Below are 26,483 nucleotides of genomic sequence, written 5' to 3' on the forward strand. Positions count from 1 at the left end.
AGAATATGAATCACAGATATGAAACTTTTTAATTTTGGTAGAGGTACTAAATTGAAATGCTTTATTTAAAGATAACCTAATCCACTAATCCCTGGTAGGCACTATAGTGCTAGGTATCTCAATATACATAGCTAAAACTAAATTTTTAAAATCTATTTCTTGTTATTGATGTTAACTTGGAAGTCAAAATTACGGAAGTCAAAATTACCATCTCTAAAATGGAGATTAACGAGCTGTAGACTTTCCACCTGAGCCCTCAGATAGCTACTTTCCAATATACAGTCACAAGATTTAGTCAAATAAGTAATAATTTGAGGCCTGTAAAAAAAAAAAAAAAAAAAAAAAGTTGAAATATTTCTCAGTTCAAATATCATTCGAGGAACAACTGAGTAGGTAAATACTATTGTTTTTTTACCGGAGATGAAAATTATTTTGGCAGTATTGTCTTTCTAAATTCTATCCAAAAAAGTAACACTATTTCAAAAGCCTACCCTAACCATCTATCATAGCTATTCGTTATTCTCAAATAGAAAAAAAACTATTAGTAATTATTTTCTATTTTATGAATTTACAGCACTAAGTATTTATGTATTTACATTATCTGTTTGCCTTTCCCATCCATACAAAGCACCAAAACTTAGGATTGAGAAGAAGGAACAAGAATTAAACACAAGTCCTTTGAACATATCAAAGTGCAGTAAACAGTTTAGGAGTGCTACAGGAACACTGTATAAAATTAACGTGGAATTATTCTTGAAGTCTGAAAGGAATGGCAAATAAACTAACCACAGGACAGCTTTCCCTCCTAGACGAAGAATGAGTGTGTAAAGAGGGAGTGATGTTCCCGTTAGTATCCCAGATTCAAGAATGTGGGTTCCAAAGAATGCTGGCCTATCCAGGCAATGAATCAACCATTCCATTCAAACCAGACTAGCCTCACCACTCACTGAGAGCCACAGACATCACAGATGGGCATGCCCTACAGAGTAAGAGAGAGAGAGTGGTCCTCTTGGTATAGACACAATCAGAAGCTACAAGATATTATTATATATTCTTCTTTCCCTGAAAGTATTAGGAGAATAACAGAGAACCTCAGAACTATTTAGAGCAGCAGTCCCCAACCTTTTTGGCACCAGGGACTGGTCTCATGGAAGACAATTTTTCCACGGATGTCAGGGGGGATGGTTCAGGCAGTAATGCGAGCGACGGGGAGCAGCCGATGAAGCTTTGCTCACGTGCCCACTGCTCACCTCCTGCTGTGCAGCCCAGTTCCTAACAGGGCCCAGTACCAGTCTGCGGCCCGGGGGTTGGGGACCCCTGGTTTACAGTACTGAAAGAAATGTATTCCTACTACATGTAATTTTTTGGATAGAATGGGCAAATTTTCAATTTTAAAATCATTTTAAAATAAAACATTTATTTGATCTGACTGTAAAAATAATACTTGATCATAGTAGGATATATAAGAGGAAAAAAGTCACCAAAAACTCCAAATCCGAAGACAACCACGTTTTCTTTTTCTACTCAGAAGTATGTGTCTGTGCGTAGCGTTGATACAAGTAGCAGGCAAGGATGACACTGTTGGCCATCCAGTTCCATTTGCCCCCTCATTTTCTAACCACATCCTGATTGTGCCCACAAATCTACTCTCTACCTGAGGCCATGAGTTTCGGGGGTAGCAAACCCTAGTCCCAACCCAAGATGAATCGCAATCCATTTAAGCCAATCACAGTGGTCTGACTTCTCTTGACATTGACTGATTTAGGCATAAACTTATGCAATGCTGGCCCCAAAAAGGAGAGGCTGGGGTGGTATTTACTATGAGGTCTTTGGGAAAGGCTTTTATCACTAATAAAGAGATATCACAGAAAAAAAAAAAAAAAAGTCTTCTTCCAAGAAACTCAGTTATATTTACTGGTACACTTGAACTTGTGCCAGTCATCTTGCAACCATAAGAGGAACTAGCCACGGATAAAAGAAAGACATAGCCTGCATTTTCAACCTTTTCCCACTGACCTTATTTTTAAATACATACAGACGCAGACACACAACCTTCCTGACCCAACCTCCCCCAACTAAAATCTCTCTTCTCTACTCTTCATTGCTATGCTTCTCAAAAGAGCGGTCAAAACAAGCTGCCTCCTCCACTAAATTATGCATTCATCACTGACATTCCTAAGGCTTTCTTAATTTCCCGAAGCTTAAGCTTCTTCTCATACCCTATGGTTTCAAGCCACATCTTACATGTTGCTATTTTAGCAATTACCACATGCTACAGTAATGGTCTGCCTGTCAGACTGTAACCTCTGAAAAATTCTGTATTGCCAACATCTAGAAAAGTTCCTGGCATATCAAGGCACAAATATGTTTCATTAACCAAATGTAAACCCGATACCTAACACGTAGGCATACCATGAACGGTGAAATGAGTTTAGCAACCCTACTATCTACACACACCAGAATATGTGTTTGAGTGTAAACTGGGGAGAAGAACAGCATGCACAGGAAGATAAGAGACCAAAGTGCCTTGAAACTTAAAAACACAATTATTCTTTACTCCCCAGGGATCAGAGAGCTGGTCAAAGTTAACTCAGTAGGAGAGAAGAGGATGTTTCCACACTGGTGTATGAGAAGCCATGGCAGGGAGGCGTGCTAGTACCTGAGCAGCTCTGCCACTGGTGAGCACTGCTGCCAACCTGCTCCCCAGAGGAAAAGGTGTCCCAGACCTCCTGGGGTCTGGAACAGGCAACAAACCAGGCCAGTGACAACAGACATGCGCTTAAAGGCAACACACATTTTTTTAAAAGCCCAGAGAAATATATCTAGAGCTTGAACAGTACTTGCAACAGTCCAAGAGACAATGAAGCAGGCGAAGCTGCTCGTAGCTACAGACTCGTTCCTAACCAGCATTTCCTTTGCTATCTCTGGATGACAACTGGGAATGAAGGAATGAAGCAAAGATCCCTACTCAGCTGGGCAAAATTCTTTTCTACTTCAAAAGTCTCTTACTAATGTGGGAAAACTGATTAAAAGGGCAATGTCTTTTTTCTTACTTCCCCTTGTAATTTTAGTAGTAAATCCTATCTAGAGGAGCCCTGCTGGGGACACTCCTCAGAAAAACAGAGTAAATAAAGAGACATCAGGTACTTTAAAAATGTAAAGTGTCTTGGGCCAAGATTTGACAACCACTTTACATTTTATAAAATAACAGTTCAGTGCAAAATACACATTAATGAAATTACTGATCTTACCAAAACCCACTTACTCCAAATTGACAAACTAATAATTACAACCTAATAAGTTCATTGAAAGACTAATAAATCTTTTATAGCCACCTATTTTATAGCAAACTCTCTGATGGATAAGTACATCTCCTCACTGATTTAACTGACTTCCAAAAGACGTTGGCACATTTTAGAGAAGGAATAAGGCATTAAGGATATGAAGATACCAGGAAGTAGGGTCTTCCCATTTCTTCAATAAGACCCTAAGAGTTCATCTCCTTAGGCCAAAAACATCTCCCCTGGGAATCCTAGAGGCTGACCAGTCAGTAAAAAGAAGAGATTAATGACAGGGGGGAAAGAAAAGGCAGAAGAGGGAGGTAAGACATTCCCCATACCACGTTTAGTCTATAACCTTAGAGGTGGGATATTGACAAGGTCCAGGCTACAAAGGAACTGAAAAAATGACCCCACTATATAAAACACTTTTTAATGTAATTCCACTTTAATGGGGGATGGGGAAGTGGAGTACAGCTAACCACTATGACTCTGATTCAATCTAAGCAATGACAAATTAAAAAAGTGAAAATGACTTTACCAGATAGAAGCTAGGAACAGTTATTTTCTTACAAAAATATCCTTTGATTACTAACTTTCCTAAGGCATTAAGAAAATGACTCAAATTTATTTTTAAAAGAATATGGGGCTTCCCTGGTGGCGCAGTGGTTGAGAGTCTGCCTGCCAAGGCAGGGGACACGGGTTCGAGCCCTGGTCCGGGAGGATCCCACATGCCGCGGAGCGACTGGGCCCGTGAGCCACAATTGCTGAGCCTGCGCGTCTGGAGCCTGTGCTCCGCAACAAGAGAGGCCGCGACAGTGAGAGGCCCGCGCACCGCGATGAAGAGTGGCCCCAGCTCGCCGCAACTGGAGAAAGCCCTCGCACAGAAACGAAGACCCAACACAGCCAAAAATAAAAAAATAAATAAATTAATTAAAAAAAAAAAAAAAAAAAAAAGAATACGATTTGCACACAGCTTCACCTGCACTGATGTAACACTTTCTAAACGGTGCCAGTAGTGAGAAAGGAGCCAGCAGCCCGCCAACTCCACTGCATGCCCACAGTGCTCCTAGGACAGTCATTAACAACCAAGATCCTGGCAACCACTATTTCTTTGTTCCTTATATTTGCTTGGGGACAGTTTTTATGATCCTATTAATATTCTCTAAACTGTCCCTGATCCTAAATAAAACAAAGGATCTGTTCCAGAGGAGTGATCATATTAAAGGAAAGTATTAGATGTATAAGAGGTTTAGCATCTAGACAACCCAAATTATATTTTGCTCGATCCAATTCTAAGTCAATTACAAGGAAAAAGAAGTCAGAAGACAAATTTTCTTTCTATCTCAGGAGATGAACTAAATGATTTAAATCCAGGTGCTTCCTCAATCCTCACACCAATGATGGAAACAGAAAGTAGAATTCTAAATGATCAAGGGTTTCAATTCAGTACATATTTAAAATAACTTACGAGGTACAACATATACTGTTTTCTCCTTCACTCTTTTAAAACTCCCCAAGTTTCAAAACCACAGAACCAAAAAGAATCCATGTTATACTACTAGTGCAGCAACTGACAGTTTATGGAACAAACAGCCAAAGCACGTTCACTGTTCCACGGAGATAAACAGAAGACATGCATCTTCATTAAGAAACGTACACTCTAGTCAAAAGGATGGTCAAAATGTTTGACACAACCTTTCTGAATTACTAACCGGTGCAAGAAGCCACATGATAAACATATCTACTGTTTATCATGGATAATTTTTCTATATTAGCACAAACATGTCATTTAAAGAAAATACAATACTTAGAAATAACTGGCAGGTAAACTTACATTCCAAATGTTCACTACAAGTCAGGAATGAGAATCAAAAAATGAGTTCTGTCCTGATGTTAATAAGCAGGAAGGGGGTAGACAGGTTACTAACCCTGCTGGACCACAGTGTCCTCAATTATAACATGAAGAATAGATGAGATGCAGGATGGCAGATGTTATTTCTTCAAAAGCCAATTCCAATTAACTGGTGAAAACTGCCTCTGGAGCATTTTGCTGAGACTGTTAGATTCCTTTACTAAAAAGCCATGTCCTATGTTACTTGCCCTCAGAAGTGGGGTGTTTGTTTGAGATGCTGCTACTGATTTGTCAGAATGTTCACTTGAGTTGTTTTCCCAGTAGCAGCCACGTGCTGCACACCCACGCTTCTCCTCACTCTCTCCTCTGATCAGTCGTGAAATGCAGCTCAGGGAGGCTGCAAAATGTGGCTGTGTAACCAAGCACTTCCCTGATTCTGAAGAACAGACAATAACAACTAATGCGTACTGATGTTTAATACGGAGCCAGCACTGTTCTAACCGCTTAACACATATTAATGCACTTTGCAACAACCCCTATGATATAGATTCTATTATCATCATCCCATTTTACAGATGAGAAAAAGAGGCACAACTAAGTGAAGTAACTTGTCTAAGGCTTCACAGCAGGTAAGTAACAAAGCAAGAACTTGACCTTCAGCAGTCTGGCTCCAGATGGCCCACTTTTAACGACTTTGCTTACTGCTTCTCTGTCAACTGTACAGTGATCAAATCTACAACTTCAATTTTCTTAATGCTATGCACTAAGCCAGAAGCCCAGGTTTCATGGTGGTGTAAGTCTATATTTTACCTGCAGTCTTGAAATGTTTACTCTCTCCAAGGGGCCTGGATTCTGGCAAATAGTGCTCAAATTACCCATACCTTGAGCTCTGGCATATTACCTGGTTTGGTATATTTTTTAAAATCAAAATAGTTTCCTAAGTCACCCATTCAGCCACACAAAATACACCCTCCATTTAGTAGAATCCTCAGGAAATGTGAGTTTAGGGTTAAAGCAATTCTCCCATTAACAGAACATTAGTCAGAAAATTGGGAGGACGAGCTGATCCTTAAAACCTAAGTCTTGGAGAGGATCAGCACCGTGAAGAGCAGTAACGGGGGGAATGCCACTTCCCAAGTGATTTGCTGGGTATGCAGTCTTATTAATCCTTGTGAAAGGGGCCCCTTGTAAACTTGGCCCCCAAAAATGCAGACTTCAAGGAGTAACAGTGATCTTTCAAAGAATTTGTTATATACAAGTTATACTCCAATGTGCAGATTATCTTCTGGTGGTCCCATTATACCCTTTTTACCTATTACTACACTTCAAATCATACCCATGAAACAAACCAACCATCTGGCTTGTCTCCAAATTCAAAATACATGGTATTATATGTAATAGGCAACAATGTATTTTTTGTTATTTCCATTCTCCACATCAACAATGTAATAAGAAATTTACACTCAAGCTTCTAATCTTTAAAATACAGCATAAAAAGAATAGAACTACATGTGAAATAAAAATTAAAATGAATTAAGAACATCTGAAAAAATGACAGCTTTTAAGAGGAAATCACAAGTTTTAAAAAAAAGTACCCCAATTGTTGAAAGAGTGTTACTGGCAGTGGTTAACAAACTCTTTATGTTCCCCAACAGAAAAGGGGGAGGCATAAACCCAAGTTATATAACATGCATGTACTACTGTTATCCTGTATCTTGAAGATGAATGTCTTTCTTATTTTATATAAAAGTGAGTTTTCAAAAAATCAAGGGTTTATTATTTTCTTCCAAATGAATCATCTTGCACTCACCTTAGAAACCCTAATCCCTAAAAAATTCATGATTTTTAATCTCTTCTAGTCCCAAAAGTAAGGCACCTTTTTCTACTACAAAATGTTTTAATGAGCTACCATCAATAAGAATCAGTCATTCTTCTGACCACAGATAAGGGTCAGATCCACCCCCACTCCACACTTCCCTTCCCTAAACTCTGTTAGCAATAGGGACTGTATGCTTGGGTCCTGTGCTCATTTTTAAAGCAAGAAGTAATGATCCGAGACGGAAAGACACCAGCGCCAACACTACGACAATGAGACAGATATCCATATGGTTTGCCTTTCACACGACAGTGCTTTCAAGACTCGATCCAAAGAGACCTGTTAATTCCACCCACATTCTCCTTCCCCTCCTCTCTGCCACCAGAAACTACTAGTGTATGTATGAAAAGCCAGGGGCCATGAAAACCACGAGGAAGGCTCGTGGAGGAAGCCTCCTTCTGTGTTCTCCTAAAGAAATCTTTATGAAGAACAAATTAAGTTCACTTTCTGAAATGTATAAACCACAGAACAACAAAACCACAAAAGGGAAACAAAAAACTAAGTACAATAAGAAGAGTGAATACTTTTGTTACAATACTATTAAGAGGTGACTCCTAGCTGCAAATTTCTTCCTCAGTTTTAGCTCTCTCCAGCACAAACTTCTCAGGCAGTAGGTCACGAGGCTGCTCTGTTTACCCACCACCTCAGCGCTCCTCGGCCACTTCCTAAGAGCGCTGGCACCTCACCCGCTGATTACCTGTATCAACACAAACAGCCCCAGCTTCAGGCCTCTGAAGCAACCCCTCTTGAGTGCTCCTTGGCCTTTTACAGTGGAGGCATGTGATGAGAGTATCTGCACCAGCTGTTCCTAATTACCTCTCAGGCTGGGGCGAATGACTCAGCAGCCCAACTTTTTTTAAGGAGTCATCTACCTTGTTAGCCAACCAATATATTGAACAATGGTAAACCACTTGACAGAGCCACAGGTTAAACAACAGTAATGCACGATGCCATGCCATCACTTAAACCAAGGCCATCCTACTCCCAGCTGACTCACCAAGTGTTCTTTTTCCCCAGGCTTCTTTAATCCAAAGGCTGAAGTGGCAAGCGCCTTCAAGCCCAGCCCAGCCCTTGCACCACTACCCAAGACCAGGAAGAAGCAGCCGGCCTCTTCCCATTTCTCTGCTTGACCATGTGAAGCGCTCAAGCGCTCTGGCACTAACACGTCCGGTGTTTCCACCCTCTATCTTTCGGAACTGCTTGAAATGCAAACCCTGCTGGATATAAGCAGTGTTAAACTACATGAACAAAGACCTAGTCGCAGCACCCTCCAGACCCAATACTGATAGAATTCTCCCGAAAGATAGGCATCCCTACAAAACAGCCTTTGTTCCTTCAAGCGTGACACTGGAGTCTGTTTTTCCCACACACGTTCTTTCACAATCACTACTACGCTATACCTTGAATCAGCCCAAATTCAACGCAGAAGGCTCACTGCACAAAAACCTTCTGTACCATTCTACTCAGTGACATAAAACTGCCGTGCAAGAACGAGAAAACCATGGCACTCGCGTTTCATTAGACGAGCACAAAGCTGGTGACTCTACGATCAACACCCACTCTCACCCGACTGTGGGAGTCTTTAATTACAACGCGCGGGCAAAACTCCAACAAAGGGAGCCCTGGGATCTCCGGGCCCCCAAACCAATCTTCGCTAAATCCAGTCCCGCAGGGTGGTATTTTTGCTCCAGCCATGAACTCGGCCTTTCTTACGTGATTACACGCGCGACCTACACCCAGGCTGGGCAGACGGGAGGCAAACAGCTCGCCGGACGCGGCGGCTGCCGACGGTGGTGAGAGGGGGCGGAGGGACAATACGGAGCCGGGGCGGCCGCGCGGGCGGTGCTGATGTGTCACAGCCCCGGCGGGCCGCGCGCCGGCTGGGGGTTGGGGGGTTGCCGGGCTCGGACCCAGGTGCCCAAGAGGCGGGGAAGGGGGAGCGGGCGCCCAGGCCCCAGCACATCCCGGCCCCCCGCCCGCCGGCCGGGGGTAAAGTACAGCGCGGGCCCGTAAACAACGGCGCCGGCCGCGCGCGGGGGCACGGGGCGCCGACCCGTCGCCCCTTCCGGCGGACGCGGCCACTTCCAGGAACGGGAGCCGCAGCCGCCCCCCGCGGGCCCCGCTTAATGCCCCCCGCCCAGAAAGCAGCCGCCCCGGTCTTCCTCACCACCTCCCCAGGACCTGCCCGCGGACCGCCCCTCACAGGCCGGCGGCCCAGACCGCGCGCGCGACGCCGCCGCGCTTACCCTGCCGGGGAAGAGCGCCCGGGACAGGCGAGCCACTCACCAGAGCCGAGGCGCGACGCAGCCCGACTGACGGCAGCGAGCGAGCCTGGCGGGCCGCGCGGGCAGCTATCAGGTGACTCACTCCCTCTCCGTGGCCGGCCGCCCCCTCCCCTCTCCTTCCTTTCCCTTTCCTCCCTCGCCTCCCCTCCCTTCCCCTCTCGTTCCCTCCCCTTCCCTCCGCCGCCGCGGCCACCGCCCCCTCCTGGCGCCCAAGCCCCGCCCCCTAGCGAGGTCCCGCCCCCTAGCGAGGTCCCGCCCCGTAGGCCTGCCTCGCGAGACCCCGCCCTTCCCCGCTCTGTAGCGCCTAAACTCCGCCCTCACTAAAGGCCCCGCCCCGCCAGCCTGGAAGCCTCGGTACGCGGATCCCTGCGGCTCCCTGCGTGTAGGCAGAAGCCCACACGAGGGGATGCAGGGAGGCATCGCGCAAGCCCTGGGCAGGGCAGGCCTCGAGGAGGCGGCGGCGGGGTCCCGCAACCTCCGTGGGCAGCGCCCCTTTGCGAGCACAGCCCGCAGCCTGAACGAAAAAGCCACCCGAGGACCACCTCCTCCTTTCCTGCTGAAAGCAGAAAGGAAAAGCCTGACGGCCTGCTCGCTCTAAGTGTTGCCGGGATACCCGGAATCGAGTGCCAGCGGACACCAGCAGGGAGGACGAGCGCCGGCCACGTCCCTCCCCAGACCAGACCCCCTCAGGAGTAGCTTATGGCAGCCCCTGCAGCAGAGCTTCTTCTCTGCCTTCTCCTGGGGGTGGCGGGAAGCCCAGGTTCGCAAGGTTTTTGAGCTTCCTGATAGGGATGCATCAAATGCATCCAGGATTTTGTAGAAAGCCTCTGGCAGCCCTACTTTTGTCTGACAGTGAAAACAGTGGCGTCGGCTAACAGGTGTTCCCTCTACGTGGTGGCCGCCAGGAAACTTGGAACCAGGTTGAGCGCCCAGTGGTGTCAGCCGGCTCATCTCAAGCCCAGGTCAGGCTTTCATCTTCTGCTGCTTATTCCGGTGTTCATCCAATTGTTGGTGTTAAAATTAAGTTCCCAAGCCATTTAGCATCTTTGGAGTTCAAAGCACTGACTGTGCGAAAAGATGTGCACCTGGCAAAGCCTACACTTATCAATCTTAAGGGAGACCCGAGCACTCTGGCACTGTGCCAGCCGACCTGATTGGAGTTGGGATCTTGTAAAGGGGTTTTGCCGTTGGCTTTTGAGTTCAGGTCGAAAGACAGAAAGAAGTCGATGGCTGGACAGCATCAGCACCAGGATGTGTGGGCTCATTCTTGCACACAGGAAGACAGCCCTGGACCTCTCAGGGCAAAAAAAGACTGCCAAGTTAATGAAGTCAGGTATTATCACTAACATGACTGCGTTTGTATTCACAGGCGGTGAGATTTAGGGACATTTGAGTTACATCCAAAATACACGAGAAAATGAGAGTGAAATTGTGTGGGAGTCCAAGGGGTAAAGTGATTCTCTGTGACCTAGAATTTGGGCAGTAGGTAACATTTGCATTGGATCTTAACTGGGAAGAATGGGGCCCTGCAGTCCAGGGAGGGAAGAGCATATGCAATAGTCCAGACGTTGGAGGCAGATGGCATTTCAGGCTACCTGAGTTCATGGTGGGGTAAAAATATTTAGTTAGAAAGGAGGAAAGAACAGTTGGAAATAGACATGAAAGGACTGGGGTTCTTACATGCACCTGAGCATTTTTGAGGCTTCACTCACCTTCCACCCAAAGCCAGTGGAATTCTAGTCTTCCTTCCTCCCACGCCTTTGCAGTTTCTTCGAGAGGAAGAACAGACCCTCCTCTTTGCGAGGAACTCTTCCTTCTGTACTCTCGATAAATGGCAGTGAAAGTTTCTAGCATATGCTCTGATATGTTAAATTATTTGAAAAGTCTTACAAAGGTATATCAAGGTGTTGAGAATATCAAGGCTGTTAGGAGTTACTCTCAAACTTTAGTGTTCATGAGAATCTCTGGATAGCCAGGACATGGAAGCAACCCAAATGTCCATCAACAGAGGAATGGATAAAGAAGATGTGGTACATATACACAGTGGAATATTACTCAGCCATAAAAAGGAACAAAACAGTGCAATTTGCAGAGATGTGGATAGACCTAGAGACTGTCATACAGAGTGAAGTAAGTCAGAAAGAAAACAAATATATAATATCGCTTATATGTGGAATCTAGAAAAATGGTACAGACGAACTTATTTGCAAAGCAGAAATAGAGACATAGATGTAGAGAACAAGCTTATGAATACCAAGGGGGGAAGGGGGGATGAATTGGGAGATTGGGATTGATATATATACACTACTATGTATGAAATAAATAACTAATGAGAACCTACTGTATAACACAGGGAACTCTACTCAGTGCTCTGTGGTGACCTAAATGGGAAGGAAATCTAAAAAAAGAGGTGATATATGTATATGTATAACTGATTCACTTTGCTGTACAACAGAAACTAACACAACATTGTAAAGCAACTATACTCCAGTAAAAATTAAAAAAAAAAAAAAAAAAGAATCTCTGGGGTACTTGTTAAAAATATAGATTCCTGGGCTCTGCCCCCAAAGATTCTGGTTTCATAAGTCTGAATGTGACCCAAGGATCTGCATTATTTTTAATAGTGATGCAAATGGTCTTCAAACCTCACTTGAGAAGTACTGAGTTAAAGCTTATGGTGTATATTAGGTGCAGGGCAAAAAAAAAAAAACTAGAGAATGATATAAAACCGAGTCAGATATGTCAATATTATGACATAGTATGAGTGTGTTTCATGTTTGGTAATTGCAATCATTGTTGCTTTTGTTGTGGTCATCCATGTACAATGCCTGGTGTCAGTCTATTTATCTCTTGTAAAAATAAAATATAGTGTGTGTGTGTGTGAAAAAATAAAAAAATAAATAAAAATAAGAAAAAAAAAAACCAAGTCAGAATGGGAAGGGCCTCGTGCAGTGTGCCTACAGTTTGAACTTTATCCCATGGGCTGAAGGGAGTGTGTAGAGGTATTTAAGTCATGTGATTGTTTTTAGAAGCTAACTCTAGAGAACCTCATTCACTCCATTTCCATTGCCTTAGCTCCTTCTGTCTCTAAATATTCATTCACTAATTAAATCAACGATATTTGGAGGTTGAACAAATTGTTTTAAACTGTAAACGATTACCAAGATAAAACAAGAATAGGTCACCACAAGTTGAAAAACTGCCAGTTCACACTTCTTCCCTCAAAAATGATTATGAATTAAAACCCTACCACCCCTACCCCTAGGTTGAAAGATTTTTGTAAAAAATGAACATATTTCATTAGAAGACAGGCTTCCTTGAGCAGGATGGGCAAACACACCCTAGTGCTTACCTGCTATCTGAAATGAAAGGTAAGGTGAAAGGAATGTAGCCTCTGACTTGGGATATTCACAGCGTCTAAGATTTTAAAAAGGCAGAAATTATAAAATAAGCTACAAGGATATATTGTACAACACAGGGAATATAGCCAATATTTTATAATAACAATAAATGGAGTATAACCTTTAAAAATTCTGAGTCACTATATTGTACACCTGTCACATATAATATTGTACATCAGCTATACTTCAATTTTTTTTAAAGGCAGTAGAAGAGAAAGAAAGAACACAATATTGGAGCAGAAGAACTTAACGTGACAGGGGCCAAATTGGTGAAAGAGGTGCTACTTGAATACCAGATGTAATGACAACCAAAGTGGCACAGTGTAGGGTCCAAGTAGGGAAAAATTCTTGTGCCTCCAACAAAACCAACTGGAGTAACTCTTTTGTCACTCTCCCCATCGAGAAGGGGAATCTGTTGTCCATCCACTCGAAGCGGGGTTGGCCCTGTAACTTCATAGCCAAGAGAACACTGCGGAAGTGACGCTCTGTTAGTTCTGGGTCTAGTCTTTGGATTGGCATCTCCCGCTTCCTCCTTCTTGGGACCCTCCCTCACAGACAAGTCACCATGCTGTGACAAGCCCAGCATGGGACCTGTGTAGCCTCTGCAGGCAACAGCCCTAGCAGGACAACCAGCCAATAGTTGGCATTAAATGTGTCATGTGAGCGAGCCACCTTGTTTGTTCTGTTCTAGTCAAGTTTATACATGACTCCAGCCCCAGCCAAAAGAAAAAAAAAAAAAAATCTCCGAACGGAGCCCAGTCAACTCATAGAATTATAAGATAATAAAATGATTGCTGTTTTAAACCACTAAGTCTTGGGGCGGTTTGGTTAAAGAAAATATCTGATGATGGAGTAGAGCATGAAAATGTAGTTAAATTTTGTGAGAAGACCCACAAGACCAATGGTCAAGGCTTAGAGGAAAGTTCAGATAAATAAAACAGAAAATATGTAGAAGAGACCGGTTAATTTTAAACTGTGTTAAGCTCCTTGATCTGAGATGACACTTGAGATTTTCCTCAATTACAAATTAATTGTGCCCCCAATTTCTCTCACTCTGCTGTATATATTTATCTAATGAAGTAGAGAAATTGTTATTCTCTCAGAAGCTAATGCTAAAAATCATACTCAAGAAATATATATATGTATATGTATATATACATACACACATATAAATGCTTATGGGTAGAAGGTGAGACCCTCAGGATTCTGAATGTCGCCTGACTGCTCTTCACAACTGGGGAGATGAGAGAGAGTTGGAAGCAGCAGACTGCACAGAGTCTGATGTAACCAGTCCCTCAAGCCCAAAGTAAAGTCACTAAATGTTGGGTGCACGTGTCCTTCCTGTGGAGCCTGATATTTGTGCTTGGTGCTGAGTCAGAAACAGCAAGCAGAGCCTTCAGGCACAGTCACATGTCTGCAAAGGGCAGAAAGATCCAGCCTGATAGCTTTGTTACCTGTATTTGTTGAGGTTTACACCCAGAATTATACCTGCAGCTCTTGGTCTTTTATTTTCAAAATTAATGCAGGTGTTAAATTCTACTTCATAATATATTTGTCTTAATAAAATTTTTCTCAAAAAAAATTGTTTTTGAGTAAAACTGACACAACTAGCAGAGGTGCCGTATTTTAACTCATAGTTTCTTTCACCTCTGACACGCACTGTTTCATTCACCTAGAGCAACGGGTCTCCACAGAGGCCGGTTTTGCCCCCCAGGAGATATTGGTATTGATATGGGACAGGGGCGGCAGGTGGGGGGTGGGGAATGCTACTGGTATCTAGTGGGTAGAGGCCAGAGATGCTCCTAAACAACCTACAATGCACCGGGGAGTCCCCATGGATAAACTGCACTGTGAATATAGACTCCTTATTCTCCATTCATAACAAAGAATTCTCAGGCCCAACGCATCAATAATGTCAAGGTTGAAAAACCCTCAATGAGATGTACTCATGCTCCAATATGAGAAGTGTATACATAAATTAATAATAATTAATAATAAATAAGTGGAAGGAAAATACAATGAAACCAGGGAAGAAGCTAAATGTACATATCACAAAACAGATATCCTTGACAAAGATGACCTCCAGAATTCTCTGCCATCTCCTAGCAGCCAGGTAGAAAGGGAAACCTGTTAAGTCAATAATGAGCTACCTAGGGGTTGGATAGGAGTGATCACCGTGGGAGGAAGAAGTACTGAACTCTGAGAGAAGACGAAAAAAATGGGCACGGGCTATGACCCCCAGCACAACAACACATTTCCTGGACTGGGGTGCCAGATGTAGGAAGTGCTTTGGAAATAGAGTAGAATGAGTAACCTCTGAGGTTTAAAAGTTATCAAATAAGATAGACCTATGGGGTCAGAGGAGAGATATGCATACTGCCATAAAGAGATAGAACCGTCACTTGGGGGTGCTGGATTTTCTCCACTGGACACTCCTGATTCCCTGTACAGTCTTCCCCACCCTGCTCTGTGCCCCAGGAAGCTGTTCTCTAGGCGCAGCATCCAGAGGGTCCCCTGCTTCCTCACTTCTGGTCGTACTTGGATAACCGGAGGTGTCAGCAGGAATGCAGCTGTCTCCCATCCCAGGCGGTAGGTTGGCTCTAGCTATGTTCCTCTAACAAAGGTCCAGCGGCCCTCAGGCAACCTCTACGTAGAGCTACAGCCGAAGCAACATCTTTCTAGGGGTGGTGATAACTCCCCACCTTGGTTAGCCCCAGGGTGCGTCGCTGTCCCTTGGCAGGTTAGATGCCCAGCCCTATCTGTTTCCTGCCACTTCTGGGACTTATTCACCAGGTCAAGACTTGGGGATAACCAGAGTGAATATATTAACACATACAAGGAAAGAATGTGACTGTCAAGAAGAGGAGTTCATCAAAATCTGAAGCCAACAAGAGGGGAGCCAGAGGTGCAAACACAGGCAACACATCCCTGGCACCGGGGTGTGAGGGTGAGGGTAGGTCAGCCAAGGACACAGTACAGGTGGCCCCTGCTTTTCAAAAGTTCATTTTACACCACTTTGATTTTACAGAATATCTACATTAGTACTTATTTTTGTTAACTAAAAGAAATCTAAAGAGGATTTTTATTTTTACAAAAAAGGAGAAAAATGAAAATAGCATTCAGCTTCTGTTTTGCAGTGAGCCTTTATAGAGGCAGTGCACATCCTGAATGTCAAGAGTGGCGCCACCCAGCTCCTTCCCCGGGAACTACACTCAGCCTCTCAGCATTAAGCCACCATAGCTTGGGACTATGTCTGAGCATCTGTGTTTTATCTCAGTTTTATTTTGTGCATTCATTAGCAAGATGTGTCCTAAAGTAATTACTTCTTCACTTTATGCCATTTCAGCTTACGAAAGGTTGCATAGAAACACTCAACTTTCTCAGAAAGTGAGGAAACCTGTATTTTATTCCCAGGCAGGACGTGGGGAGAATGGAAGCTGAGGGCTACCCGTGTATTGGTTCCATTAGATTAGGCACCTAGGTCACCCCATTTACATCGCTCTTTGATTTCTTTCTAATGATTTGCTTTGCATATACATCTGCCTACAGGGAGAGATCATCTGATTAGTGAGTATCAACATTTGGTACATTTGCTGGCAATACTCTCTTCATAAACTAATAAATCATCTTTCCGGTTTTCTTCCTGCCTCTGTAGCTTTGGGTGAGTGTGCATCTGAAAGACAGATCACCACTGATATGTCCACAGTTCAGGTTTCTGATCTGCAAGTACAGAATCGTACTGAGTGTGACAAGGTAAAGCCCCAGGTGACCTGGTCTAGGTGGTATCTCCTTCACAGGAACTCTCTTGGTATTCATCACTAGTAACCTTTAGATCAGGGGCACTTTATTCCCCCATTTACTTCCCTTTCTCTAAATCCCTTTTAGGCAGACACTGCTAGTTGTCTACTCAATATCCATTCCCCCTTCTTCCTTTCTATTATAATTGAATGTCTGCTTAAAAACACTTGAAAACACCTCCCCAGACTCCCTTAGTCATGTGACCTAGTTCTGGCCAACCAGATATAGGTATATATGCACTCAATGGAACTTCCAAGAAAGCTCTTACTTTCCTGATAACAAAAGACCAAATCAGCCAGTATGCAATTTTGCCTTCTGCCCTCTCTGCCTTGTATGATTGAGGTGGGGCTCTTTTCTCTCATCCTTGAGTATGAGAACCACACTCTAAGCATAGCAGGCCAGGAAGCTAGAAAAAAGCTCAGGTCCTTGACAACTTCCTTGAGCAGCTGACCAGCCCTGGTTGTGGGGTTCATGCCTCTTATCATACAGGAGAAAGAAAACCTTATTCAGTTAAGACTTGCAGAGTTGGGTGTCTATTACATGAAGCCAAATGCAGCCTTAAGTGATAAGTTTTCTTAATTTCAAGGCTTTGCCAAGTCCCACATATCATTCTGTTTAAATGCACGAACTGAGAACCCTGAAGCCATGCATCCTAGGTTATGTGGGAATAAATGAGTTGTTATGATCATAGGCAAACTATGCATATGACCCTGGAATCTAGCACAAATAGCAGTATAATCATGTTGAGAGTATTAGAAGGACAAAGAATTGATATTATTATGAAATTACAAAGAATATGATATGTTATTGACTTCTGGATTGCCATATCCTCTTAGATATAACTAGGTCACAAATAAGAAAACAGAGATGCAGTTAAGTCAGTAAAAATACTCTGATAAAATTCCAGGAAATCGCTCTTTTGAAACACGGGACAGCTGCCAAAGGGGGGAAGAAAAGGAAGTTAAAATCCTTCAAAACAATTTCATGGATTTTAGCTCTGCAGAAACATTGGAAAGCATAAGAAATTGTATGGAATTATTCTGATAATTTAAACTCTTCCTCTTTTATTATGCATTTTATAACTGGATGATCAAAGTCTGTATCATAGTTAGATTACACGAATTGAAAGAGACATATCCATTTACAGCAGCCAAAATAAAGAAGTCCAAGCACCGCAAGCAGCATGAGGGGTAGAGACTTGGGCGCTCCATGATCGTGGTGACTTGCAGCGGGAATACGGGAGGATGGGGCCGACAGCTGCTTCTTCTAGACACTAGGGAATGCAGCTGGACCTGGATCCAAACAGGCTCTCCATATCGACCAGGCCCAGAGGACAACGCCCAGCTGGAGGACCAAGCGGAGGGCAGAAGGCTGGCCACCCTGTGCCTTTGGATTGGAGAATTTAACCCATTTATATGTAAGCCATATGGCTGAGACGGTCTTGGTGCTCCAGCCAGGTATCAGGCCTGAACCTCTGAGGTGGGAGAGCCGAGTTCAGGACATTATACCAACAGAGACCTCCCAACCCCACGTAATATCAATCGATGAGAGCTCTCCCAGAGATCTTTGTCTCAACGTGAAGACCCAGCTCCACTCAACAACCAGCAAGGGCTTCCCTGGTGGCGCAGTGGTTAGGAGTCTGCTTGCCAATGCAGGAGACATGGGTTCGAGCCCTGGTCTGGGAAGATTCCACATGCCGCGGAGCGACTAAGCTCGTGAGCCACAACTACTGAGTCTGTGCGTCTGGAGCCTGTGCTCCACAATGGGAGAGGCCGCAATGGTGAGAGACCTGTGCACCGTGATGAAGAGTGGTCCCCACTCACTGCAACTGGAGAAAGCCCTCGCACAGAAACAAAGACCCAACAGAGCCAAAAATAAATATTAAAAAAAAAAAAAATGGTCCACATCAAAAAAATCTCTAAAAAAAAAAAAAAAAACAACCAGCAAGCTCCAGTGCTGGACACCCCATGCCAAACAACTAGCAAAACAGGAACACAACCCCACCCATTAGAAGAGAGGCCGCCTAAAATCATAATAAGTTCACAGACACCCCAAAACACACCACCAGACACTGTCCTGCCCACCAGAAAGACAAGATCCAGCCTTATCCGCCAGAACACAGGCACCAGTCCCCTCCACCAAGAACCCTACACAACGCACTGAAACAACCTTACCCACTGGGGGCAGACATCAAAAACAATGGGAACTATGAAACTGCAGCCTGTGAAAAGGAGACTCAAAACACAGTAAATTAAGCAAAATGAGAAGACAGAGAAATACACAGCCGATGAAGGAGCAAGGTAAAAACCCACCAGACCAAACAAATGAAGAGGAAATAGACAGTCTACCTGAAAAAGAATTCAGACTAATGATAGTAAAGACGATCCAAAATCTTGGAAGTAGAATGGAGAAAATACAAGAAACGTTGAACAAGGACCTATAAGAACTAAAGAGCAAACAAACAATGATGAACAACACAATCAATGAAATTAAAAATTCTCTAGGGCTTCCCTGGTGGCACAGTGGTTGAGAGTCTGCCTGCCGGTGCAGGGGACACGGGTTCGAGCCCTGGTCTGGGGGAATCCCACGTACCGCGGAGCAACTGGGCCCATGAGCCACAATTGCTGAGCCTGCACGTCTGGAGCCTGTGCTCCGCAACAAGAGAGGCTGCAATGGTAAGAGGCCCGCACACCGCGATGAAGAGTGGCCCCCGCTTGCTGTGGCTGGAGAAAGCCCTCGCACAGAAACGAAGACCCAACACAGCCATAAATAAATAAATAAATAAATTTTTAAAAATAATAATAATAATAATGTACCAATATTGATTCATTAATTGTAACAAATGTACCACTAATACAAGACATTAATAACAGGAGAAACTAGGGGAAAGGAAGCATATGGAAACTCTCGGTAATCTCTGCTAAAAAAAAAAAAATATTCTCTAGAAGGAATCAATAGCAGAATAACTGAGGCAGCAGAACGGATAAGTGACCTAGAAGATAAAAGAGTAGAAATAATTATCTCAAAGCAGAATAAAAAAAAAAGAATGAAAAGAATTGAGGACAGTCTCAGAGACCTCTGAGACATTAAACATACCAACATTCGAATTATAGGGGTGCCAGAAGAAGAAGAGAAAAAGAAAGGGTCTGAGAAAATATTTGAAGAGATTATAGTTGAAAACTGCCCTAATATGGGAAAGGAAATAGTCAATGACGTCCAGGAAAGGCAGAGAGTCCCATACAGGATAAATGCAAGGAGAAACATGCCAAGACACATATTAATCAAACTATCAAAAATTAAATACAAAGAAAAAATATTAAAAGCAGCAAGGGAAAAACAACAAATAATATACAAGGGAATCCCCATAGGTTAACAGCTGATCTTTCAGCAGAAACTCTGCAAGCCAGAAGGGAGTGGCAGGACATAGTTGACGTGATGAAAGGGAAAAACCTATAACCAAGATTACTCTACCCAGCAAGGATCTCATTCAGATTTGACAGAGAAATTAAAACCTTTACAGACAAACAAAAGCTAAGAGAATTCAGCACCACCAAACCAGCTTTACAACAAACGCTAAAGGAAATTCTCTAGGCAGGAAACACAAGAGAAGAAAAAGACCTACAATAACAAACCGAAAACAATTAAGAAAATGGTAATAGGAACATACATATTGATAATTAACTTAAATGTAAATGGATTAAACACTCCAAACAAAAAACATAGACTGGCTGAATGGATACAAAAACAAGACTCATATACATGCTGTCTACAAGAGACCCACTTCACACCAAGGGACACATACAGACTGAAAGTGAGGGGATGGAAAAAGATATTCCATGCAAATGGAAATCAAAAGAAAGCTGGAGTAGCAATTCTCATATCAGACCAAATAGACTTTAAAATAAAGACTATTACAAGAGACAAAGAAGGACACTACGTAATGATCAAGGGATCATTCAAAAAGAAAATATAACAATTGGAAATATTTATGCACCCAACATAGGAGCACCTCAATACATAAGGCAAATGCTAACAACCATGAAAGGGGAAATTGACAGTAACACAATAATAGTAGGGGACTTTAACACCCCACTTTCACCAATGGACAGATCATCCAAAATGAAAATAAATAAGGAAACACAAGCTTTAAATGACACTTTAAACTAGATGGACTTAATTGATATTTATAGGACATACCATCAAAAAACAACAGAATACACTTTCTTCTCAATTGCTCATGGAATATTCTCCAGGATAGATCGTATCTTGGGTCACAAATCAAGCCGTGAAAAATTTAAGAAAATTGAAATCCTATCAAGTATCTTTTCTGACCACAATGCTATGAGACTAGATATCAATTACAGGAAAAAATCTGTAGAAAATACACAAATGGAGGCTAAACAATACACTAATAAATAACCAAGAGATCACTGAAGAAATCAAAGAGGAAATCAAAAAATACCTAGAAACAAATGACAATGAAAACATGATGACCCAAAACCTGTGAGATGAAGCTAAAGCAGTTCTAAGAGGGAAGTTTATAGCAATACAATCCTCAAGAAACAAGAAACATCTCAAATAAACAACCTAATCTTACACCTAAAGCAATTAGAGAAAGAAGAACAAAAAAAAACCCAAAGTTAGCAAAAGGAAAGAAATCATAAGGATCAGATCAGAAAAAAATGAAAAAATACTTAAGGAAACAATAGCGAGGATCAATAAAACTGAAAACTGGTTCTTTGAGAAGATAAACAAAATTGATAAACCATTAGCCAGACTCATCTAGAAAAAAAGGGAGAAGACTCAAATCAGCAGAATTAGAAATGAAAAAGAACTAACAACTGACACTGCAGAAATACAAAGGATCATGAGAGATTAATACAAGCAACTATATGCCAATAAAATGGACAACCTGGAAGAAATGGACAAATTCTTAGAAAAGCACAACCTTCGGAGACTGAATCAGGAAGAAATACAAAATATAAATGGACCAATCACAAGCACTGAAATTGAAACTGTGATCAAAAATCTTCCAACAAACAAAAGCCCAGAACCAGATGGCTTCACAGGCAAATTCTATCAAACATTTAGAGAACAGCTAACACCTATCCTTCTCAAGCTCTTCCAAAATATATCAGAGAGAGGAACACTCCCAAACTCATCCTACAAGGCCACCATCACTCTGATATCAAAACCAGACAAAGATGTCACACAAAAAAGAAAACTACAGGCCAATATCACTGATGAACATAGTTGCAAATATTCTCAACAAAATGCCAGCAAACAGAATCCAACAGCACATTAAAGGATCATACACCATGCAAGGAATGCAAGGATTCTTCAATGTACACAAATCAATCAATGTGATACACCATATTAACAAACTGAAGGTGAAAAACCATATGATCATCTCAATAGATGCAGAAAAAGCTTTCGACAAAATTCAACACCCATTTATGATAAAAACCCTCCAGAAAGTAGGCATAGAGGGAACTTACCTCAACATAATAAAGGCCATAGATGACAAACCCACAGCCAACATTGTTCTCAATGGTGAAAAACTGAAACCAAACCATTTCCTCTAAGATCAGGAACAAGACAAGGTTGCCCACTCTCACCACTATTATTCAACATAGTTTTGGAAGTTTTAGCCACAGCAATCAGAGAAGAAAAAGAAATAAAAAGAATCCAAATCAGAAAAGAGCAAATAAAACTGTCGCTGTTTGCCAATGACATGATACTACACATAGAGAATCCTAAAGATGCTACCAGGAAACTACTAGAGCTAATCACTGAATTTGGTAAAGTAGCAGGATACAAAATTAATGCACAGAAATCTCTTGCATTCCTATACACTAATGATGAAAAATCTGAAAGAGAAATTAAGGAAACACTCCCATTTACCATTGCAACAAAAAGCCTAAAATACGTAGGAATAAACCTACCTAAGGAGACAAGAGGCCTGTATGCAGAAAACTATAAGACACTGATGAAAGAAATTTAAGGTGATACAAACAAGCGGAGGGATATACAATGTTCTTGGATTGAAGAATCAACTTTGTGAAAATGACTATACTACCCAAAGCAATCTACAGATTCAATGCAATCCCTATAAAACTACCAATGGCATTTTTCACAGAACTAGAACAAAAAATTTCACAATTTGTATGGAAACACAAAAGACCCCGAATAGCCAAAGCAATCTGGTGAAAGAAAAACAGATCTGGAGGAAATAGGCCCCCTGACTTCAGACTATACTACAAAGCTATAGTAATCAAGACAGTATGGTGTTGGCACAAAAACAGAAATATAGACCAATGGAACAGGATAGAAAGCCCAGAGATAAACCCACACACATATGGTCACCTTATCTTTGATGAAGGAGGCAAGAATATACAATGGAGAAGTGACAGCCTCTTCAATAAGTGGTGCTGGGAAAACTGGGCAGCTACCTGTAAAAGAATGAAGTTAAAACAGTTCCTAACACCATACACAAAAATAAACTCAAAGTAGATTGAAGGCCTAAACGTAAGGTCAGACACTATAACACTCTTAGAGGAAAACATAGGCAGAACATTCTATGACATACATCACAGTAAGATCCTTTTTGACCCACCTCCTAGAGAAATGGAAATAAAAACAAAAATAAACAAATGGGACCTAATGAAACTTAAAAGCTTTTGCACAACAAAGGAAACCATCAGCAGGACGAAAAAACAACCCTCAGAATGGGAGAAAATATTTGCTGATGAAGCAACTGACAAAGGATTAATCTCCAAAATATACAAGCAGCTCATGTAGCTCAATATCAAAAAAACAAACAACCCAATCCAAAAATGGGCAATAGACATGTCTCCAAAGAAGATATACAGATTGCCAACAAACACATGAAAGGATGCTCAACATCACTAATCATTAGAGAAATGCAAATCAAAATTACAATGAGGTATCATCTCACACCAGTCAGAATGGCCATCATCAAAAAATCCGCATGCTGGAGAGGGTGTGGAGAAAAGGGAACCCTCTTGTGCTGTTGGTGGGAATGTAAGTTGATACAGCCACTATGGAGAACAGTATGGATGTTCCTTACAAAATTAAAAATAGAACTACCATACGACCCAGCAATCCCACTACTGGGCATATACCCTGAGAAAACCATAATTCTAAAAGAGTCATGTACTACATTGTTCATTGCAGCTCTATTTACAATAGCTAGGACGTGGAAACTCCCTAAGTGTCCATCAACAGATGAATGGATAAAGAAGGTGTGGCACATATATACAACGGAATATTACTCAGCCATAAAAAGAAATGAAATAGAGTTATTTGTAGTGAGGTGGATGGACCTAGAGTCTGTCATACAGAGTGAAGTAAGTCAGAAAGAGAAAAACAAATACCGTATGCTAACACATATATATGGAATCTAAAAAAAAAAAAAAGAAAAAGGTTCTGAAGAACGTAGGAGCAGGACAGGAATAAAGATGCAGACATAGAGAATGGACTTGAGGACACAGGGAGGGGGAAGGGTAAGCTGGGACGAAGTGAGAGAGTGGCAATGACATATATACACTACCAAATGTAAAATAGATAGCTAGTGGGAAGCAGCTGCATAGCACAGGGAGATCAGCTCGGTGCTTTGTGACCACCTAGAGGGGTGGGATAGGGAGGGTCAGAGGGAGATGCATGAGGGAGGGGATATGGGGATATATGTATAGGTATAGCTGATTCACTTTGTTATACAGCAGAAACTAACACACCATTGTAAAGCAATTATACTCCAATAAAGATTTGGAAAAAAAAGAAATCCACATCTATGCAATGAAGCTGTAGAAATTAGGAGATGTTGAATTCCATCCAGTAAAGGGAAATATCATTTTATACTAATAATTTGAGAAGTTTTTCCTAAGTAAAAGGAGGCTTTAGAATTAATATTAGGCTTAAAGTTCTAAAAGCATCAATTTAAATTGATGAGAACATTAAAAAAAACTGCCTCCTGAGTAAATAAGATTTCCAGAAGAAACTCTATTGGGATTTTTTTTTATATCCCTTAGGATAAACAAGGAAAGGAAACCTAGGGCACATGTCTAATTAACTACATGTGCCCCTTTGGTTTCCAAAAACAGGCTCTAACATAATTTGATGCTTTACCCTTAGCAATGAGAAGTCAAGCATAAAACCATTTGCAAGTACCACATGATGTGTCATAGAAAGGAACCAGAAATAATCACAGAGAGTTTTTATCATTTTTAATAGACAAAAATCCATATTTCTGTTACCAGATCCAGAGAGATCAAGCTTTGTCTTTCGTACTTCTCTACTTGGTGCCTGAAATCTCTTGGAGATTAATTTTGGGGGATAAAGGTTTTGCATGTTCAGAAGTTCTCTGTTAAAATAAAAATTGTTTCAAAGGCAAGTACATTAAGCCACCTTCAAGGACAGTCACAATTACTCTAGTGAGGATAAGCTTATAAAAATACTCATAATGAATGAGGTTCAAATGCATTTTTATAGGAAAGTGGAAGTAAGTAGAAGAAAGTTGGAAGCTATACTTGGGATCCATGCCACTTAAAGAAGTATGATGGGGCCAGGAAGGGTAGTAGAGGGCCTTGAATGCTAAATGGTAGGACACCATTTAGGACAGAGACTTTTTCAGAATTATTGCAAAGAGCTGGCACAGCTTTTGGAAACAAGTGTTACCTATTCAGTAAAATTTTTACTATAAGTCCATCTTTAAGTATGATGCTGAAAATAACATCCTAAGAAGTTATAAATTCATCATGATTAGTAGAAAAACAAAGAACAACAAATGTCATAAAAGTATAAAAACAGGAAGGATTCAGCTATATCTATCAATCAATATACTAGTGTGTGTATTTAATACTAGATAACTTACAAAGCATTTTCATGGATTTAGTTTCATTTAATACACCATCCTCTAAGGCAGATAATACAGTAATTATGCCATTTTTGAAAGGAGGAAGCTGAGTTTTCAGGCCAAAAGCTAGCAAAGAATGCCCTGCAGCTCTTTGGGCTCCTTGACTAAGAGTCCTTCTCCTCTACCTGAAATAGTTTTCCTGAGGATCCCATAAATTAGTACAAGTAGACAAATTTGAATCCATGGATTTCAATATTGTCCTCTTACATTGATTTATATGCATGTTTAAAAGCTTTACATTGTACAATGTGCAGTTATAGCCTTTATTTTTTAAGTACGATTTGTGATCATTTCTGTAAAAATTGTCTATCAACTCTGTTATAGAATGATTTGTAGGAGATCTGTAAATCAATTTTACCTATGATGGTCAAAAATGGCAAAATCCTGGCCTCTGTGGAGTCCTGCTGGAAGGGTGTATGGAGTAAGCCAGGGAAGGCCTAAAACAGAAGCTGGGAAGAAGCTAAATTGGGCTTCCCGCTACCTACTAAGCTGCTCTTCCTTGCTAATGACCAAGTTCAGGCACTAATTATTTATTAGTCTTGAGTCCTTATTAGTCCAACTCAGGTTGACAGAGAGTCATTGATGAGAAAGTGGATGGAAAACAGATCAATGTAGGCTGCTTTTGGAGGGAATCCTGTCCTCGTAGGAAGACATTTCAGCATAGAGGTTACAAGCGTGGACTCTAGAGCCAGACTGTCTGAATCCCAGCTCTACTCCTTAACCATTTGTCTTTGTTTCTTCAACCATAAAGAAGGTAATGCTCTTAGGATAGTTGTAAATACTAGATGAGTTAATGTACAGAGAACATTTAGAACAACACATAGCGCAAACTGCATAAGTATTAACTATATTATTCTGGAAGCCAAGAATGTTTTAGACATACAGACAATTTGCTGTTTCTGAGACGAGAATAGATAGCATGATGAAGTAGGAAGATGATGACACAGAGGATTTTGTACTTGTGCAGTTATATGATGGGAATACTAATTTATTAGTGTGCAACTATCCAAGAGCTTTTTACCCTAACTTAAATTTAAATCTAAGTTACTAACTAG

The 26,483-nt window shown here is 41.7% G+C and overlaps 1 protein-coding gene and 1 long non-coding RNA gene across 6 annotated transcripts in view; one reads left to right on the forward strand and one right to left on the reverse strand.

Annotated features, from left to right (window-relative positions):
* The window catches only part of BACH1 (BTB domain and CNC homolog 1), a 46,889-nt gene extending 37,390 nt beyond the window's left edge, over window positions 1–9,499 (reverse strand). For 3 of the 5 annotated variants that reach the window (XM_082391928.1, XM_082391924.1, XM_082391926.1), the window contains exon 1: window positions 9,296–9,494. The gene's annotated coding sequence lies outside the window, so the exon portion shown is untranslated. Of the gene's footprint in view, window positions 1–9,255 lie in introns of all 5 variants that reach the window. The other 2 variants (XM_082391925.1, XM_082391929.1) reach the window with 2 other exon arrangements.
* On the forward strand, window positions 9,270–12,216 carry LOC309628735. The gene is made up of 2 exons (XR_014244683.1): window positions 9,270–9,367; window positions 9,621–12,216. It is a non-coding gene; the product is annotated as an uncharacterized lncRNA (long non-coding RNA).
* The last annotated feature ends 14,267 nt before the right edge of the window (window positions 12,217–26,483 follow it).

The sequence above is a fragment of the Balaenoptera borealis genome (genome assembly GCF_965194805.1).
Source record: "Balaenoptera borealis genome assembly, chromosome: 5".
NCBI lineage: Eukaryota > Metazoa > Chordata > Mammalia > Artiodactyla > Balaenopteridae > Balaenoptera > Balaenoptera borealis.